Source organism: Schistocerca americana, chromosome 1 (genome assembly GCF_021461395.2).
Source record: "Schistocerca americana isolate TAMUIC-IGC-003095 chromosome 1, iqSchAmer2.1, whole genome shotgun sequence".
In the NCBI taxonomy this organism is placed as follows: Eukaryota; Metazoa; Arthropoda; class Insecta; order Orthoptera; family Acrididae; genus Schistocerca; species Schistocerca americana.
The window spans coordinates 1,073,300,841-1,073,317,776 of NC_060119.1; the positions used below are offsets into that span (position 1 = coordinate 1,073,300,841).

The 16,936-nt window shown below is 44.2% G+C and overlaps 1 protein-coding gene and 1 non-coding gene across 2 annotated transcripts in view; one reads left to right on the forward strand and one right to left on the reverse strand.

The window, feature by feature from the left end:
* The window catches only part of LOC124617385, a 1,108,641-nt gene that overhangs the window by 43,551 nt on the left and 1,048,154 nt on the right, over positions 1-16,936 (reverse strand). The gene's annotated exons all lie outside the window — the stretch shown is intronic.
* Positions 1,352-1,434, forward strand: Trnal-uaa. Its single transcript has one exon. It is a non-coding gene; the product is annotated as a tRNA-Leu (tRNA).

Below are 16,936 nucleotides of genomic sequence, written 5' to 3' on the forward strand. Positions count from 1 at the left end.
CATAATGACGCATTTTCATAGAATATTGCATCTGATTCTTATTTCACCCCCTAGTCAAATACAATTGTTCATAGATGTAGCTTTAAAAATATTGTTGTCATTTTTTGATAATGTTATTTAAAAATAAACTTTCACCTTTGATTTCATCCCCAGAGGCTAAATTTTCAAAAACGCTGAAACACGTATTACTTTATTTCTGGCCGAGAAACCAAATGCCAATTTTTGTAGGTCTAGCTTCAACATTGCATCAAGAACAATATATTTTCAAAGAAACCCTTATCCCCTATTTCTCCCCCTGAGGGATAGGATATCGAAAAATCTCTTCCTAAGCGACACCTATAGTAAATATCAAAACCCTTAGCAAATTTCCAGTTTCTATCCGTACTGGTTTGGGGAGGGGAATGATGATTAAGTGAACGAGTCATTCAGACAGGATATAAACAGTTCTGCATACTGTCATGTCGCAGTATCTCGCGTTTCCTAATCAATCAGGAATTTCATTTCTCAGAGTCCTGTATGGTGCTTTTATATGCATATTTCAGCTCACTTCCTGATCTTTTGTCATATAGCTTCTTTTTTTTTCAGTTCTTCACGAAAATTAGTTCGGCGCGATTGAATTTCTTTCGGTATCGGCAGGAACAGCTGTTTATTGCGCAGGAACAACCTGTTGTACCGTATATATTGAGCATCAATATTTTTAAAGTTCTGCTGTCTTGTTCTATACTGTAAAAAACCGCAATACTGATATCACAGCCATTATTATTCATTAATTAATATTGAGCGTATGAGGGCCCCTTAAGCGCAGAATGACTTTTGGATATGTCGATATTGGAAGGTAATTCTGAAATGATGAACAATACATTTTAAACCAATACCCTTGAGGTATATTGCCCTCCATATCGATAGAAATTGAATATATTGTGCTGTCTATAATTAGTGTCCTGTTATTACATGCTCCGACTTCACTACCGGCATTGTAAATGAGTGTAGTAGGCAAGTAATGACAATACGCGATCGCAATAATTTCAGACCCCAACGGGCAGATCGTTACTGCAGTTTTCAAAGTTTCTTTTTCTTCTTTTTCTTTTCTTTTTAATCTGTAGTTTGGTCAGGAGCAATTCCAGTTCTTATCTTCAGTAAGTTCAGTTGTGTAAGTTGTCAATTACATATCTTGTTTTATCTGCTCGACGTACTGAAGTTTGGTACTCCTCGGGCACTCATCCAAGGCATTTTTTTCTTCTGTTGATTTGACAATGAATTGCAGTCACTTTTCCGCAATATGAATATTGTAGCGCAGAACGAACGAGGTCGCTCTGTGAAGTACCTTTCGAAGGGAGCCAGTATACAAGCAGCCAGGTTGGCCGAGCGGTTAAGGCGCCAGACTTAAGTTCTGGTTCCCGAGAGGGAGCGTGGGTTCGAACCCCACACCTGGCAAATATTTTTACTTCTTTGTCTGTATTTGTTTTAACGCTGTATATCATGTAAATCAATATTTGAGAACTGCAAACATAATTATAGGTCAGCTGCATCATTTGTGTGGCAGAGATTCGTGGCACGCTAAAGCATTCTGGGCAACACAGTACATATAGTTTTGAATACGTTACGGTGGACAGACATCAGAAAAATATAGCGATTCGGCTATCTTTTTGATGTAAGTGGTTCAGTAATGAAAAACAGCGCACTGTTTCCGTATTTTATACCTCATATATATAATATGTAATTAGTAAAATCGTTCTGTAGTCCATCTGTATCATTATTCTGTCAAATGCTATTTCAGTTTCCTGAGCATCTCCGTAACACTCAGTATTCATTTGCGAGTGCCAATGGGAGATGAAGTAATACTACGTGTATCTTCTAAATGTTTTGCCACCATTAGTCGCAGTGCGGTTTCTGAACATGCGCAGGCATAACTGACATGACATTGTGTGTAAGCGAACATCACAAAAAACGTAGAGCACAGCGACAATCTTCTTTTTAATCTTCTATGACCTGGAAGAAAACATTCATTTCAGTGCGAGACCTGTCATGCAGGCTTCATTGAGACGCTTTAGGCGCTCTCAGAATTAAGTAATGCTTTTCCATGAAGGTATAACTCGGTACGTGCTCTATTTACACATAGTGCGTCCGTTTACAGGAGTCGATTATGGAGTATTACTCGTAGGTACGGGACGCTGACCAGGTTGTATTAATAGAAAAATAAAGAGAAAATCCAACATTTCGGGTGCGTTTTCGTCGCGGTTCGTCTTTATTTTATTTAATGGCATGACAGGAAACTCATACATTCAGGCACGTAGCGTTCTATTAGTAAGCATTACGGAGGTGCTCGACAAAAAGCTGTGCCAGACGCCACAGCAGAGTTGTGCATCATGGGGAAGTACCCTATCTGATCAACAGTATTCGGACACCCCCTATGTAATGCGGAACTGCCCATTAGATGTCACGAGAGGCGGGCTCGCCAGTATAAAAGGAGGTGGGTAGTATTGTGTTTTCAGTAGGTCATTCGGAATTACGATGCGCAAGAGCGAAAACTGGCGAGCTGAAGTGAAGGGTGTGGCGGAGCTTGCTTCGTCGGCGGTCCTATCCCACCACCCACTTAGACGACCCGGTGCTCGAATGTGGCCGACAATTTGGACGCGACTTCTCAATGGCGCTATCGGCGCGCAGGGCTGTTCATTGCTATTCATCGTGTGCATAGCAACTTCCTCTTGATCTGGCGGGAAACACCTCCTTACGGCAGTACCTCACAAGAGCCTGTTCCTGCTTCTGCTGCCGTCTGCCCTGTTGGAGGAGGGGAGTAGTGTTACAACGTTCTGTCGACAACGAGGTCGTTAGGGACGGAGCACAAGCTTGGATTAGAGATGGATGGGAAGGAAATCGGCATTATCCTTTCAAAGGAACCATCCGGGCATTCGCCTGAAGCGATTTAGGGAAATCACGGAAAACCTAAATCAGGATGGTCGGACGCGGGTTTGAACCGTCGTCCTCCCTAATGTGATTCCAAGGTGCTAACCACTGCGCCACCTCTCTCGGTGTCTGTCTTGTTGGGACGTCGTCTGCAGCCGTTTGTCCTCTTGGGACATCGTCCGCCGCCGGCTGCCATGTTGTGTCGTCTCCACTGGCGTTCATGCCGAAGAGTGGACTGCTGCCATGGACACACTTCCTGAGGCTACCTTTACGTTCCTCATGGGACATCTGTCTAAGGAAATAGCGCACAGACGGATAATGGAAGTGGTACAGACCAGTCTCAAAAGCAGTCTCAAGTGGCATGCCACTGCTGCAGAGAACGAGTCGTTCTCCCAGTCTTTCGTCACTGCCTCTGTTATTATGCACCCTACAAAGAACACACTTCGCAAACTCGCCAAGGCGTCCAAGCTGTCGGAAATGCCATCCCAGGAAGATGTTCTCATCGTTCCCTAGCGCAAACACACCGCCAGGACTGCTGTGCTGGATCAGACGCCAACCGCTCTGAAGACATCTCTGGCCCAAGTTGGGGACTCTGAGGTTGCCCCACCAATGAAAAAAGATACTGCATCGCCACCCATTCTCATTGAGTGGACAGAAGACTTCAGGTCCTTCCACCTGAAGATCATGAGTGCAGCCTCGCCATCATCCTTGTGGGTTGCAGTTCACGACCTCTACAAGGTTACCCTGCACAATGCTGATGACTGTGGCAAAGTGATGGAGCTCATCTGCAAGTCATCTCCTCTTCAAGATGTTCCCAAATCACCAGAAAGAAAAGCTTGAAGATTGGGCTTCAGCATACGCTCCACATAGCATATGAAATCTCCCCATACTCCCAAGGTTATGCAGCTCTTCCTTGCTGTTCTCATTAACAACGAGGAAAAGTGGAAGATCTTTCAGCAGGAATTTGTGGCCCAAGTCAAGTTACAGTAGAACTCCATGCCAAGGGGCTGCACACTGAATGCTTCTCCTGCCAGGGTGTGAACCAGGTGGTTAACCACTACTCCATGCTAGTACACTGTGTGAAGTGAGCTGGCCCTCACCACAGCAAGGGCTGTGCATTCAAGGCGTGCCTCGAAGAAGCAGATAAGTAGGCTACATCATGGCAGGTACATTCTGGAGTGAGCTTTGCCACTGGACGGTATGAGGTGTCGCCACCTGTCCAATCAGTGTCACCATTGCCTGTAGTCCATTTGGGGCTTCCGTCCCATCCTGATCTGTCTGATGCTGATTCTCCTATGCTGCCACCAGTCCAACATAATGCCACAGCTGCTCTGCTTGGACATTGCCACCTGGTGGCGCACGCCTCCACTACTCAGTCATCAACTGCCTCCCTGCAGTCGGTCAGCCCAGCTACCACGCACAGTCGTGGCTGTAGTGGTGCCCTCTTGCACTTCCCCAGTCCCATATGACGTGTCTTCTGCTACAGCAATGACTCTGAGCTGTGGGAGATCCTAAGATCCATCCACAAGCTTGTCCAAAAACTGCCAAGTCTCACGGTCCTTGCAGTTGCAGCTGAGGTCCAGGCCATGGCTCCCATTCTCTGTCACCAGCATCATGGCTAATGCCTTCATCCGGGGACTCATTGTTTATGCCTGAAGTGCTAACGGTATCTGCACCCAGGCTGACGAGTTTCGTCAGTTTCTTCATGACCAGACCACTGACACCTGCCTCATTTGCGAAACTCATCTCAAACCAGCTATTGTTGTCTGTGCGATGAAGGCACTGTGGTCTTAGTTAAGAAGTCATTCCATCACCACATGCTGCAGCTGCTAGCTCTGACCACAGTCGGAAGCCTGTACTTTGACTGGGTTTGTCACCTTCATTGCAGCGTACAGTCCATCCCATGGGATCCTCAATTTGGCTGACATCTATGTGGCCATGTCGTTAAGGGGAAGCTCTTTGTTGCTGGTGACTTTCAAACGAAACATCCAGAATGCTGTACCAGTGGCCAGCATCTCCTTTGTGTCTCCCAGCAGTATGGTGCGATCATCCTGGGGTTGTACGATCCCACTATCTATCCCAACTGAAGCCTACCTGATGTTATGTACATCACCATTCTTAAGGGAATTCGTGCATTCACTTACACCTCAATGAACTGCATGCTATCCTCAATACATTTACCAATGCTGTTTGGTATGGACGTAGACAGCATAGCACCACCACTTTGTCACTGCTCTCTTTGTGACTTCGATTGGGATTATTTCTGGGCTTATGTGGTTGCTGACCAAGAGACAATGCCCAACCCTGCTGTCATCGAGGCTGATATTTCTCTGGATCACTTCACACGCAGCACACTCTGGATGGTGTGGGCAGCCTCTCCCAACCACCCTGGTTGCCAGACTTCTCATGGCCACTGCCTCCTCCCATCCTCGAGGCCATTGGGGTAAGAACCAGATTTTCTGCCAGTGGCAGCAGACTTGTCATCTGACAACAAAGCGATGTCTCCTCTAGTTCTGTCGAGACACCCAGATGGTGCTCAACAAGCATTGTAACCAGGACTGGGCAGCAAAAATTGCCATCTTCCACCTCAATGGTGGCAGTGCCTGGCAAATGGCAAAAAGCTTCCTCCACCAGCAGCAGCGGATTTCATTCCTGCAGGCAGGCCAAGATGTCATCTGTGATACCGATGCAAAAGCCTGTGTCTTGGCTGATGCCTACATGGAAACTGTCTCTCTCGTGGTGGATCCCATTGACTCAGAGCTCGTGATGGAAGTGCGGCTCCCTAGGTTCCTGGCTACCATTGCTGAAGATGACACCATCCACCCCATCTCAGAGGAGGAGGTAGGAATTTAGCTCCAGCACCTCAGTCCTTCGAAGGCTACCCTGTGACAACTTCCTCCCACTGCTCATCGCCTGCTGACCTCCATATTCAGTATCGTCCTTTGATCTGCTGAATATTCTACGTGGAAATGTGGATTTGGTGACCCTTCCGAAGAGCAGTGAGGATCCTTGGATGTCACAACATTATCAACCTTTCAACCTGCAGCAGCCACTCTACAAGGCCTTCGAATGGCTCTATGATAGGACGTTATTGCATCATGTGACTGTGGAGGGTCTCATCCTGGATAAGCACTTTGGTTTGCATAGATGGTGCTGGATGTGTATGACACTGTACTTAGCATCAGCAAAAACCTGGACATGGGAATGCTGCACCACTGCCTGCAGCTCACCTGTGACATCTTTGATGCCTGGTTGACAAAGTAGTGCCTTTAATTCAGTGCCACAAAGTGTTGGGCACTCATATTCACATAACAGGCACTTAATCTCACACTGCCACTGGTCCACAATGGGCAGGCACATGGGGATGACCCTAGACCACAGTCAAACATAGCAACCCCACAGCTGTGTCATCTGTTAACAAGGCATTGGGGTGTCTCTGCACCTTGTTCCACTGCTCAGACCAGCATCTATTCTTCCCCTGAGTTGTGGTGTAACCCTATACTTGTCCTAATTCATCTTGTGTTGGAGTATGGTTCCATCGTGTGGGGCAACGCTGCTCCAACCCACATCAATCGTCTCCAGGTGTCACAGAGTTGAGCCCTACTACTCGCCCTGTGTCTCCCATATGACTACCCTACTCACCAGCTTTACCTGGACACCTGCGCCCCACTCCTGAATGATCGGTTCCAACAGCTACTCATCTTTTCTGTCTGACATCATCCTCGTTGGACAACTGGGACATCAGGTTCATCTTCAGCTGACCTTCCAGTGCTCAGATTTCTTGCAGGCATGACTTCCGACACTCGGAATGTTGCAGGTATGCGGAATATCTGTAACAACTGAGGCCAACTTCTTGGACAACTCTGGTCAGTGATGTCATGAGCTAACGACAAACAACAACATGACTGCAGGAACAGCAGGCAGCTGCTTAGCCTGTGCAGCACGAGGCATGAGGGACCCTTTCATTTCTGAGTGAGTGAGTGAGTGAGTGTGTTGTCAGTAGCGACACTGTAACAGGGGAATAGGTCGATCTGGAGAGTTCATTGCAAACAAACATGGACTAGCCATTGGATATCTCTTGAGCAACAAATCCATCAAGGGCATTTGAAACCGTCTAAAACTGTCCAAGTCGACTGTGGTAGGTGTGAGTGTGATATGGAAATGCGAAGGAACAATCGCAGCTTAACTAACATCTGGTATATCTCATGTGCTGACGAAGGGGCCGTCGAGCATTGCGGAGGATAGTTGTAAAAAAAAATGCATGAAATCAGCAGAAGGAATCCCTCATGAGTTCCAAAGTGCTACCAGCAGTTCAGATGCCAAATCGATGTGTGTGGGGAATTAAAAAGAGTAATGAGTGAGCAGCTCCTCATAAACCACACATTTTTGTAGTGAATGCTAAGTGACTCTTGAGGTGGTGCGAAGAGGACGCCACTGGATGGTAGATGACTGGAAGCAAGCGCTTTGTAGTGACGAATCACGGTATACCATGCAGCAATCTAGTGGAAGGGTTTGGCGAGTGCCTGGGGACCTTTACCTGCCATCATGTATAGCGCCAAAAGTGAAGTACAGAGAAGGTGGTATTACGGTATGGGGGTGTTTTTCGTAGTTACGTTTTGGTCCCCTTATAGCGTTTAAGAAAATGCTAAGCACAGAATGATATGAATTTTACAGCGTTGTGTACTGTTTACAGTAGAGGAACAATTGGGAGACGATGGCTGCTTGTATCAGATTTGAAGACAAAGATTTTGAGCAATAATCAAAAATTTAACAATAACAATGATAGATAAATTAAAAAAGTTTTAAGCTCAATATTTTTTCAAAAATGAATGTCAATGTTTTTCTAAGTACCAAAAATAGAAAATGTACAAAAAGACTCTTAATTTGGCTTTTTTAGGTACTTGATACTGTGATATGACAAGGTGCCAATCATGCTCGATGAGAGGGTCCTCGAGAAAATTTTGTTGAGAACCCCTGCTCTAAGCCATCTGGCTGTGAGCATTCTCTATTGAACGATAGACGCAGATGGCACTCTGGCAGCTGTGGCGCTACGCTGTCTGTTGGCGGACGACGCTGAAACCATTTTCAGTACATCTTCTGTTCCCTGGTTACATATACCGTCATCGGATCAAAATCAACACTGTTTTTCCAGGTATACTAATTTTTTGCGGCAATGTATATGTAGGGTCGAGCTGGTGATAGACGGAGCCCAGCTGCACCTAAGGAGCTGCTAGCTGTGTATTTCGTCCCCTGCATCACCAGCGGAGCACTGAAGAAAGTTAATCTGGTCAGAAGCCTTGTGCTTTCCTGCGTACCAATGTGGTCATTTTAAAACCTTCCCTGTCAGAATGTTAAAAAAATTAGTAAATCACTGTAATTGGGCGGAGCAAGTAGTTCTATAAAATGCTAATGTTTCCTTGATATTAATGTTGCCGGCTTTATAGATTTATAGAAGTGTGTTCGGAATTCTGCATTTAAATAGTTCTCTCGAAACATGGAAACTGGGAAACACACACAGTAAGAACATATGAAAATAAACAATAGGAAAATTATTCAGAATTCCAGTAACCTATAGGGTAGATGCTAACTCCGATTCACAAGAGACAATCGTAAGTTTAAATCATTAGCGACTCCCGTATGAGTTCACAATTATAGTGCTGTTGCCACGCGAGACTTGGAAAACGAAACGCCAGGATAGTTCTGAATCTGCTTCACAACAAGACGCACGGTATTCTCCAAGACGATAAACATAGTTGCCCACACAACCGCGACCAGAATGTCGTCAGCGACGATTTAATACAACACGGAGAAAGCTTGCAACCTGATAATAAGCACGTAATACATACCGTCAGCAAGTTGAGAGATGTAATGACACGATATAAGCTTTGTTTATCTCTGCTACCAACGTCTAACTCAGTAGGTACTGTAACAAGCAAAAGTATAATTTCAAAACACCGATTAAAGTCACTGCCTACGCGACCCTTCACATTTTGTCTTTGTCAACATAAGATGAACGATCAAAAAGATTATTACGCCACTAATGTGGAACTACCATCAGCTACAGGTCATCTCACACCCAATACTTTCTGCCTCGAACAATGGTCTGCGCCCCCTACTTGTAACTTTTCTAACAACTGTGACATCAGACATGTCACTTTTCCTAATAACTGCGCTCTTCGTGTTGTTGCGTTCTTGCAGTGCCACCTTCTTACTAAAATGCTTAAAATAATTTTACGATCATATTAACAGCTCAAAAACGTATCTGAGACGTGTTGCAGCTTGTATCAATAGAGTTCTCCCTTCTATCGTACAAGGTGACAATAATTTAACTATATGGAGGAAAAAACCTAAATTAGTTACAGACTACGGCGTGCACACACTTTATTCAACATGTAAACGTCACTAAAAATATTCGGATTTAGGGTATGACATGTTCGATATGCGTGGCATCATTGGCGATGATGCAGCGCAGACGAACAGCGAAATTCTGCATAACCCGCTGAAGTGTCGGAACATCAATGCTGTCGATGACCTCCTGAATGGCTGTTTTCAGTTCAGCAATGGTTTTGGGATTATTTCTGTACACCTTGTCTTTAATGTAGCCCCACAAAAGGAAGTCGCACGTGTTCAGATCCGGAGAATATGGCGGCCAGTCGAGGCCCATGCCAGCGGCCTGTGGGCACACCAGAGCCAGAATGCGGTCCCCAAAGTGCTCCTCCAGGATTCTCCTGCTTCGATAGGGTGGAGTTCCGTTTTGCATTAACCACATCTTGTCTTAATCGGGGTCACTTTGGATAATGGGGATGAAATCGTCTTCCAAAACCTTCACGCGCCGTTCGGCCGTCACCGTGCCATCAAGGAATATCGCACCGATTATTCCGTGACTGATACTGCACACCACACAGTCACCCGTTGAGGGTGAAGAGACTTCTCGATTGCGAAAAGCGGACTCTCAGTCCCCAAAACGCGCAGGTTTTGCCTATTGACGAAACCATACAAATGAAAGTGGACTTCGTCGATAAACCAAACCATAATGCGCTTATTAATTAACATCACGCCCTGCGGCCAACCGTGCAATCTCAACGTTCTAATGCAAATCGTTCAGAACTTATGACGATTTCATTTCATACAGTTCAGTAAATGTCACCCGGCGTCTTTACAGTATCGAGCTGGCCTGTCACAAAGGCTGGACGCGCTCACCGCCTGGTAAAACGATGTAACTAGGGAATTTCAGGCATTAAACTGAGCGTACATGCTTTCTACAACACTTGTGCATGGCGATTGTATCTTTTTTTTTATGTACGCCAAACCCATCAGAGGGCGTAGAGCCCCAACAGTGCAGTGTGTTTTTACCTGAGTAGCGAGTTATTTATTTGTTAGTGTGCGAAACTCTTCCTGAGTTGTGTAGCGTTCATTCAAACTATAATTATCTCACACTAATTGGAGTGAAAGCATAAGAACAACTCAAATAGCTAAGAGCAGATTTGTTTTGAAAGGTAGAGGAAGTGCGGATGGACTAAGAGTCCACAGAGCCCAAAGGTTATCATTCGATGATGCAGACCTGTTATTCCTCCGCTTAAGGTTGCAGGCAGTTCTTTATAGTATACGTTGCAGAGCGTTTTTTTTTAGTCTTCCTCCTATACTTTGGAACCTATGTACTATTTATTAACGGTTTGCTTAAGATGTGTGAGAGTAGTGTAATTCTCAATCCATGCACGAGTAATAAGCAATAATTAATTGGTAGTGAGGTTTTAACATTGCAACAGACCTGCTATATGTTCTTTCCGTTTTAATTTTATTACAGCAGTTAGGGAGCATATAAAAGTTAAAAACCAGTCTTAAGGAAATAACATAACTTTTAAACACACACAATTTTGCCAGCAAAGGCTGTAGAATGGATAGGTAGAGGTAAATACCAAACGCTCAAGGGCCCCTGCCGCTGCAGGTTCGAGTCCTCCCTCGGGCATGGGTGTGTGTATTGTTCTTAGAGTAAGTTAGTTTAAGTAGTGTGTAAGTCTAGGGACCGATGACCTCAGTAGTTTGGTCCCTTAGGAATTCACACACATTTGAACATCCTTTTTTGTAGGCGAGCACTTGTTTGTTCGATGACGGAGGGTTCCACGGACACGCAGGACATGTCACAATTTTTTTATTCTGGACCATTCCCCCGAATTATCCTCCCTTCCGGTTTGCAGGAGAACTTCTGTGAAGTTTGGATAACTCAGTCGCATTTGAAGCCATGCCGAAAAGGTAGAATATTGGCGAGCACAAGAACTAAATGAAGAGGAGGGTAAAAAGAGGCGAAGGTTACTTATTCGAATCTTTCGTCAAGTTTTGATCTGCCAAAAAGCTTCAAATCATTGGTCATTCCGTTTAAGAGTGAAAATACATTCTGGAACCTGGATGTCTCTGCAAATTGCAGGTCTGCTAGAATGCGTCCGGAGCGTTTTACAGTGGAACATTCGTTTAAAAAAATGTTATGTGAAAATCAGATGCCAGATGACTTAATGATACTGAACAAATGAGTCGCAATAGTGCCCATTAATGTGGAGCCTTAGAAATTGGTTACATTTTCTAACAAAACTGCTGATTGTTGCGATTACAGAAAAGCTGTAGAGGTTCGACTTTTTCAGCTAGTCCTCCGAATTGTTAAACCTTTTCTTGCCTGGTAATTTTGGAACAATGTCGGTAGGGCAATGACACTGGGAGAACAGCGCGTAGTGGGACGCTTTGATTACCGTAACGACAGACGTCATTAAGCAGCGGCGAGGGCGCACGTTCCAGGAAGTGGGACGTTCGTAAAAACTGGGGGTACGAGCGGGCGTGCCACGGAGAATCAGGTATCAGCATTACAGCTCACGATGAGCATGGCCACGTTTAGTGCTTATCGGTAGGTAGAGGCCACGTGCTGCCGATGGGTTTGCCCTCTGTCTCTTCTTACAATATAAACAGAAATTTCCGCGCATACATCTCAGTAGAAAGGGTAATTAGACATCACTACACAACGAATTACGACAAATGCACACGATCTACGAAAAGGAGCACATCAGCGGTTGCTCATCCTTTTATTATGTTACGGTATGTGTGTTTGTCTCCTAATTGTGATGGTCTTGAGAACCAGGAGGCCAGCACGTTGCTGTTTTGTCACAATCCAGAGGACGTGGAGTATTTTGAGATGAAACGAACCGATCTTGACAAACATTTGTTTGCAATTGTGTGTACATGCCGGGAAGACGACTCAAGAATTAACTACACTACTGGACATTAAAATCGCTATACCGCGAAGATGACGTGCTACAGACGCGAAATTTAACCGACAGGAAGAAGATGCTGTGATATGCAAATGATTAGCTTTTCAGAGCATTAACACAAGGTTGGCGCCGGTGGCGACACCTACAACGTGCTGACACGAGGGAAGTTTCCAACCGATTTCTCATACACAAACAGCAGTTGACCGGCGTTACCTGGTGAAACGTTGTTGTGATGCCTCGTGTAAGGAGGAGAAATGCGTACCATCACGTTTCAGACTTTGATAAAGGTCGGATTGTAGCCTATCGCAATTGCGGTTTATCGTATCGCGACATTGCTGCTCGCGGTGGACGAGATCCAATGACTGTTAGCAGAATATGGAATCGGTGGGTTCAGGAGGGTAATACGGAACGCCGTGCTGGATCCCAATGGCCTCGTATCACTAGCAGTCGAGATGACAGGCATCTTATCCGCATGGCTGTAACGGATCGTGCAGCCACGTCTCGATCCCTGAGTCAACAGATGGGGACGTTTGCCAGACAACAACCATTTGGACGAACAGTTCGACGACGTTTGCAGCAGCACGGACTATCAGCTGCGGTTACCCTTGACGCTGCATCACAGACAGGAGCGCCTGCGATGGTGTACTCAACGACCAACCTGGGTGCACGAATAGCAAAACGTCATTTTTCGGATGAATCCAGGTTCTGTTTACAGCATCATGATGGTCGCATCCGTGTTTGGCGACATCGAGGTGAACGCATATTGGAAGCGTGTATTCGTCATCGCCATACTGGCATATCACCCGGCGTGATGGTATGGGGTGCCATTGGTTACACGTCTCGGTCACCTCTTGCTCGCATTGCCGGCACTTTGAACAGTGGACGTTACATTTCAGATGTGTTACGACCCGTGGCTCTACCCTTCATTCGATCCCTGCGAAACCCTACGTTTCAGCAGGATAATCCACGACCGCATGTTGCAGGTCCTGTACGGGCCTTTCTGGATTCAGAAAATGTTCGACTGCTGCCCCAGCCAGCACATTCTCCAGATCTCTCACCAGTTGAAAACGCCTGGTCAACGGTGGCCGAGCAACTGGCTCGTCACAATACGCCAGTCACTACTCTTGATGACCTGTGGTATCGTGTTGGACAGCTGTACCTGTAGACGCCATCCAAGCTCTGTTTGAATCAATGCCCAGGTGTATCAAGGCCGTTATTACGGCCAGAGGTGGTTGTTCTGGGTACTGATTTCTCAGGATCTATGCACCCAAATTGCGTGAAAATGTAATCATATGTCAGTTCTAATATAGTGTATTTGTCCAATGAATACCCGTTTATTATCTGCATTTCTTCTTGGTGTAGCAATTTTAATGGCCAGTAGTGTAATATGTTTCCAGAATGAGACTTTCACTCTGCAGCGGAGTGTGCGCTGATATGAAACTTCCTGGCAGATTAAAACTGTGTGCCCGACCGAGACTCGAACTTGGGACCTTTACCTTTTGCGGCCAAGTGCTCTACCTTTTTGGTTTGGAAGGTAGGAGACGAGATACTGGCAGAAGTAAAGCTGTGAGTAGCGGGCGTGAGTCGTGCTTCGGTAGCTCAGATGGTAGAGCACTTGCCCGCGAAAGGCAAAGGCCCCAAGTTCGAGTCTAGGTCGGGCACACAGTTTTAATCTGCCAGGAAGTTTCAGTGTAATATGTATTATGCGCCTGACGAAATACTGAGACAAGAATTGTGTTAACCCTACTATTCTCTTCACTTTTACTATACAGATGTTCTGTTAAGGTCAGTCAGTATGACCCGACATAGTGCAAAAAAACTTCTACTAATATGGACATATTTTTCGTTTACTTGGTGGCATTGTGATATACCAGTACATTGTTGAAAATAATATTAATAATAATGACTCAATTTTATTTTACAAAATTCTAATAATAAAAATAATATTTATCTTTAACTTTATTGAAGAAAATTTTTTATTTTAATATTCACGCAGAGTAAATTTGAAACAACAGACAATAAGGCATCCTTCTTAGAAAGTATTACATTATTTTTCTTTCTATATCTTTTTTTGTCACTTTACAAACTGTAATTTGAACACAAGTAGTCACATAAATATCGACAAAATCATAAATATGAAACAACACTATTCAGTACAGGCAGTTATTATTTTTGAAAGCACTAACATTTATTGTCCAACTTTATTCTTACTCATTGCAGTTTGGACACAAGTAGATCACTTGTTCTGCAAACATGTGTTTTACATTTTCCACACAGCATGTTTGTTTTATCGCCATTGCTTTTTAGACACAGCTAACAGCGCGCAAATTCATTAGGTTTTCTTGTTATTACTGGTTCTGACGCACTTGCCGCACCTTCTGGGTTTTTGATGCCGCCACAAGAATATTCTGCCCGTCAGTATTTGGCATCTGTCTTGCTTCATTTTGAAGCACCATACAAAATTCTACTTCAAATGAACTGTTTACGTCACTTATTCTGCTTGTTTCGTACTTGGCTACTGCTGAGGCATTCTTGATTATATTTATTCGAAGCTGATAAGCGGCCATATAGTTCTGGCGAGAGTAACTGCCTTACTGTATTCCCATTTTTAGAAAGAAAAGACCGCACACTTGTACATGCACGGTCATCAGAACACATGCTTTCAGATGCACTACTTCCATGATCTTCAAACTTGGAAAGTGTTCCTTCATCTATTGAAGAATTTACTAATTCTTCCGACTAGCATGAATCAATGAACTAATTGCCTCGGTGTCAGAATTCAAATTGAGCAAAAACAATGAAGATTCATACAACTGAGCAGTGCTGAACAATTTCGTGGTAAAAGCCAAAAATGAGGACAGTGCTGAAAATGCAGAGGCTTTCTCGATTGTTCAGAGTTCACAGTACTCTAATACGTTATTCTTAGTTGACAAGACGGGTTGCTGATTGAATTAATTATATCTGAAAATGATCCAGAGTGGTCGAAACATGTAATCGAGTTTAAAAAGCAATGTAACTGTGTCGGAACAATAAATGAGAATTATCTCAAATATCTACTCAGAGTAAGTTGGAAGGATAAAAATCATTATCATCTTTAAGTTTAACAGAAGACTAAAAAATGCGTAACTTTTAAGGTTTAAGACCAAATTACTTTAAATATTTTCAAAATATTTTTCTAAATGTATTGCTTACGTTTATAAAGATGTTTCAAAATATTTAAAGTAGTTTGATCATAAACCTTAAAAGTCATTAATTTTCAGACAAAAAATTTCATAAAGCTATCTTGGTATTTAAATAATGAAAAAGAAATTTATAACCATTTCGGGTCATATGGACCCGAACAGAACATCAGGGTTACTCACATCGTATAGGTGTTATCAACATCCTTGAACCGCGGTTCAACTTCCTTCGCTATCAGTGGGACTTGTTAGTCTCTCCCAATAACGATTACAGTGCCTAGTAGCAAACTATCATGAACATAATTGGGACTGCCCTCAGAAAGCATTCAGCAGCAGAGTGGGCTATGTAAGAGATTCAGCTGTGCGCGATCGCCCGCGCGTTGATATTGTGTGTTAACGAATAAAATCTGTGACTAGCTCCACACCTGCTGCTGTCGCCTGAGACACATACTTGGCTGGAAGATTTGGACATTCGCCTGTGAGACGCCTCTTTCTTTACTTTGTTTAATTCTTTCAGTTGTAAATATAATTGTGTGTACAGGCACTACTGGAATCGATTATTATCCTGTGTGGGAATAAAAAACTAAACAAGCTTCATACAGCGAAGCATAATCCAGGAAAGAGGAAAGTGGAAAAATGAAAGATGAGCAATGACTGTAAATGGCAGTCAAGATTTCCGCAGAAACAAGAATTGTCCTGAAAATGTATATAAGAAGTGTACGCTGATTCGAATAGCCACACGATTAAAAGGTAATGAACTACAAGGTGTAGAATACGTATCATCTCAGTCAAGTTAAGATCTTAATTTGAGCAGGAAGGATTCAAGTTCACGAAGTAACGTACAAAGACGCCGTTTGTGCCTTGCTTTGCATGGTAGACTCTTCGGAAGCCTTGGAAAAGGCCAGACGCAGACATCACAGCAGCATTAAACGCGCCACATAGTCACATCTAAAGGCCTTGCTGACGATCCTGACATACAGGAAATAACCGTCATCAGGAAGTACAAGATTGACCAAAATTAACCACGCTGCAGCTCCACTGTACAATGACGTGATCCAGTGATGTCTTCAAGGCAGTATTCTGCAGATCCTACAGTTGTCTCAGAGTTGACTTAAGCACGCTCCCAACGCGGAGTGCGTCCGGAGAATTTCTGGCATGCATGGCAGCTTCCTTGCCTCCAAAGAGCTGCTAGCTGTGCTGCCAGTGATAGAAGCCACAAAAACTGAGAAAGGAAACAATGAAACCAACACAAGAAAAAGAAGGAATACATTTTTCTATTCACTGATCCTGGACGCATCGCACAATGTGCTCGAATCGATGGATCGTTTGTTGTGGAGTCCTCAACTTCCAGCTTGGACGCTGAATGATGGAAAAGAATATATGAAGATAGTAACTGTTCTCGAAAGATTAGAAACCATTGATGACCGTGCAGCTTCTCAAGAATAAATGATGATTAATTGAAACCCTCAGCTGCCGACAGGTGTTGTTGATATACCTCGAAGGGAACAGCTGAAAATGTGTGCTCCGACCAGGACTCGAACCCGGGATCTCCTGATTACATGGCAGACGCTCTATCCATCTGAGCCACCGAGGACACATATT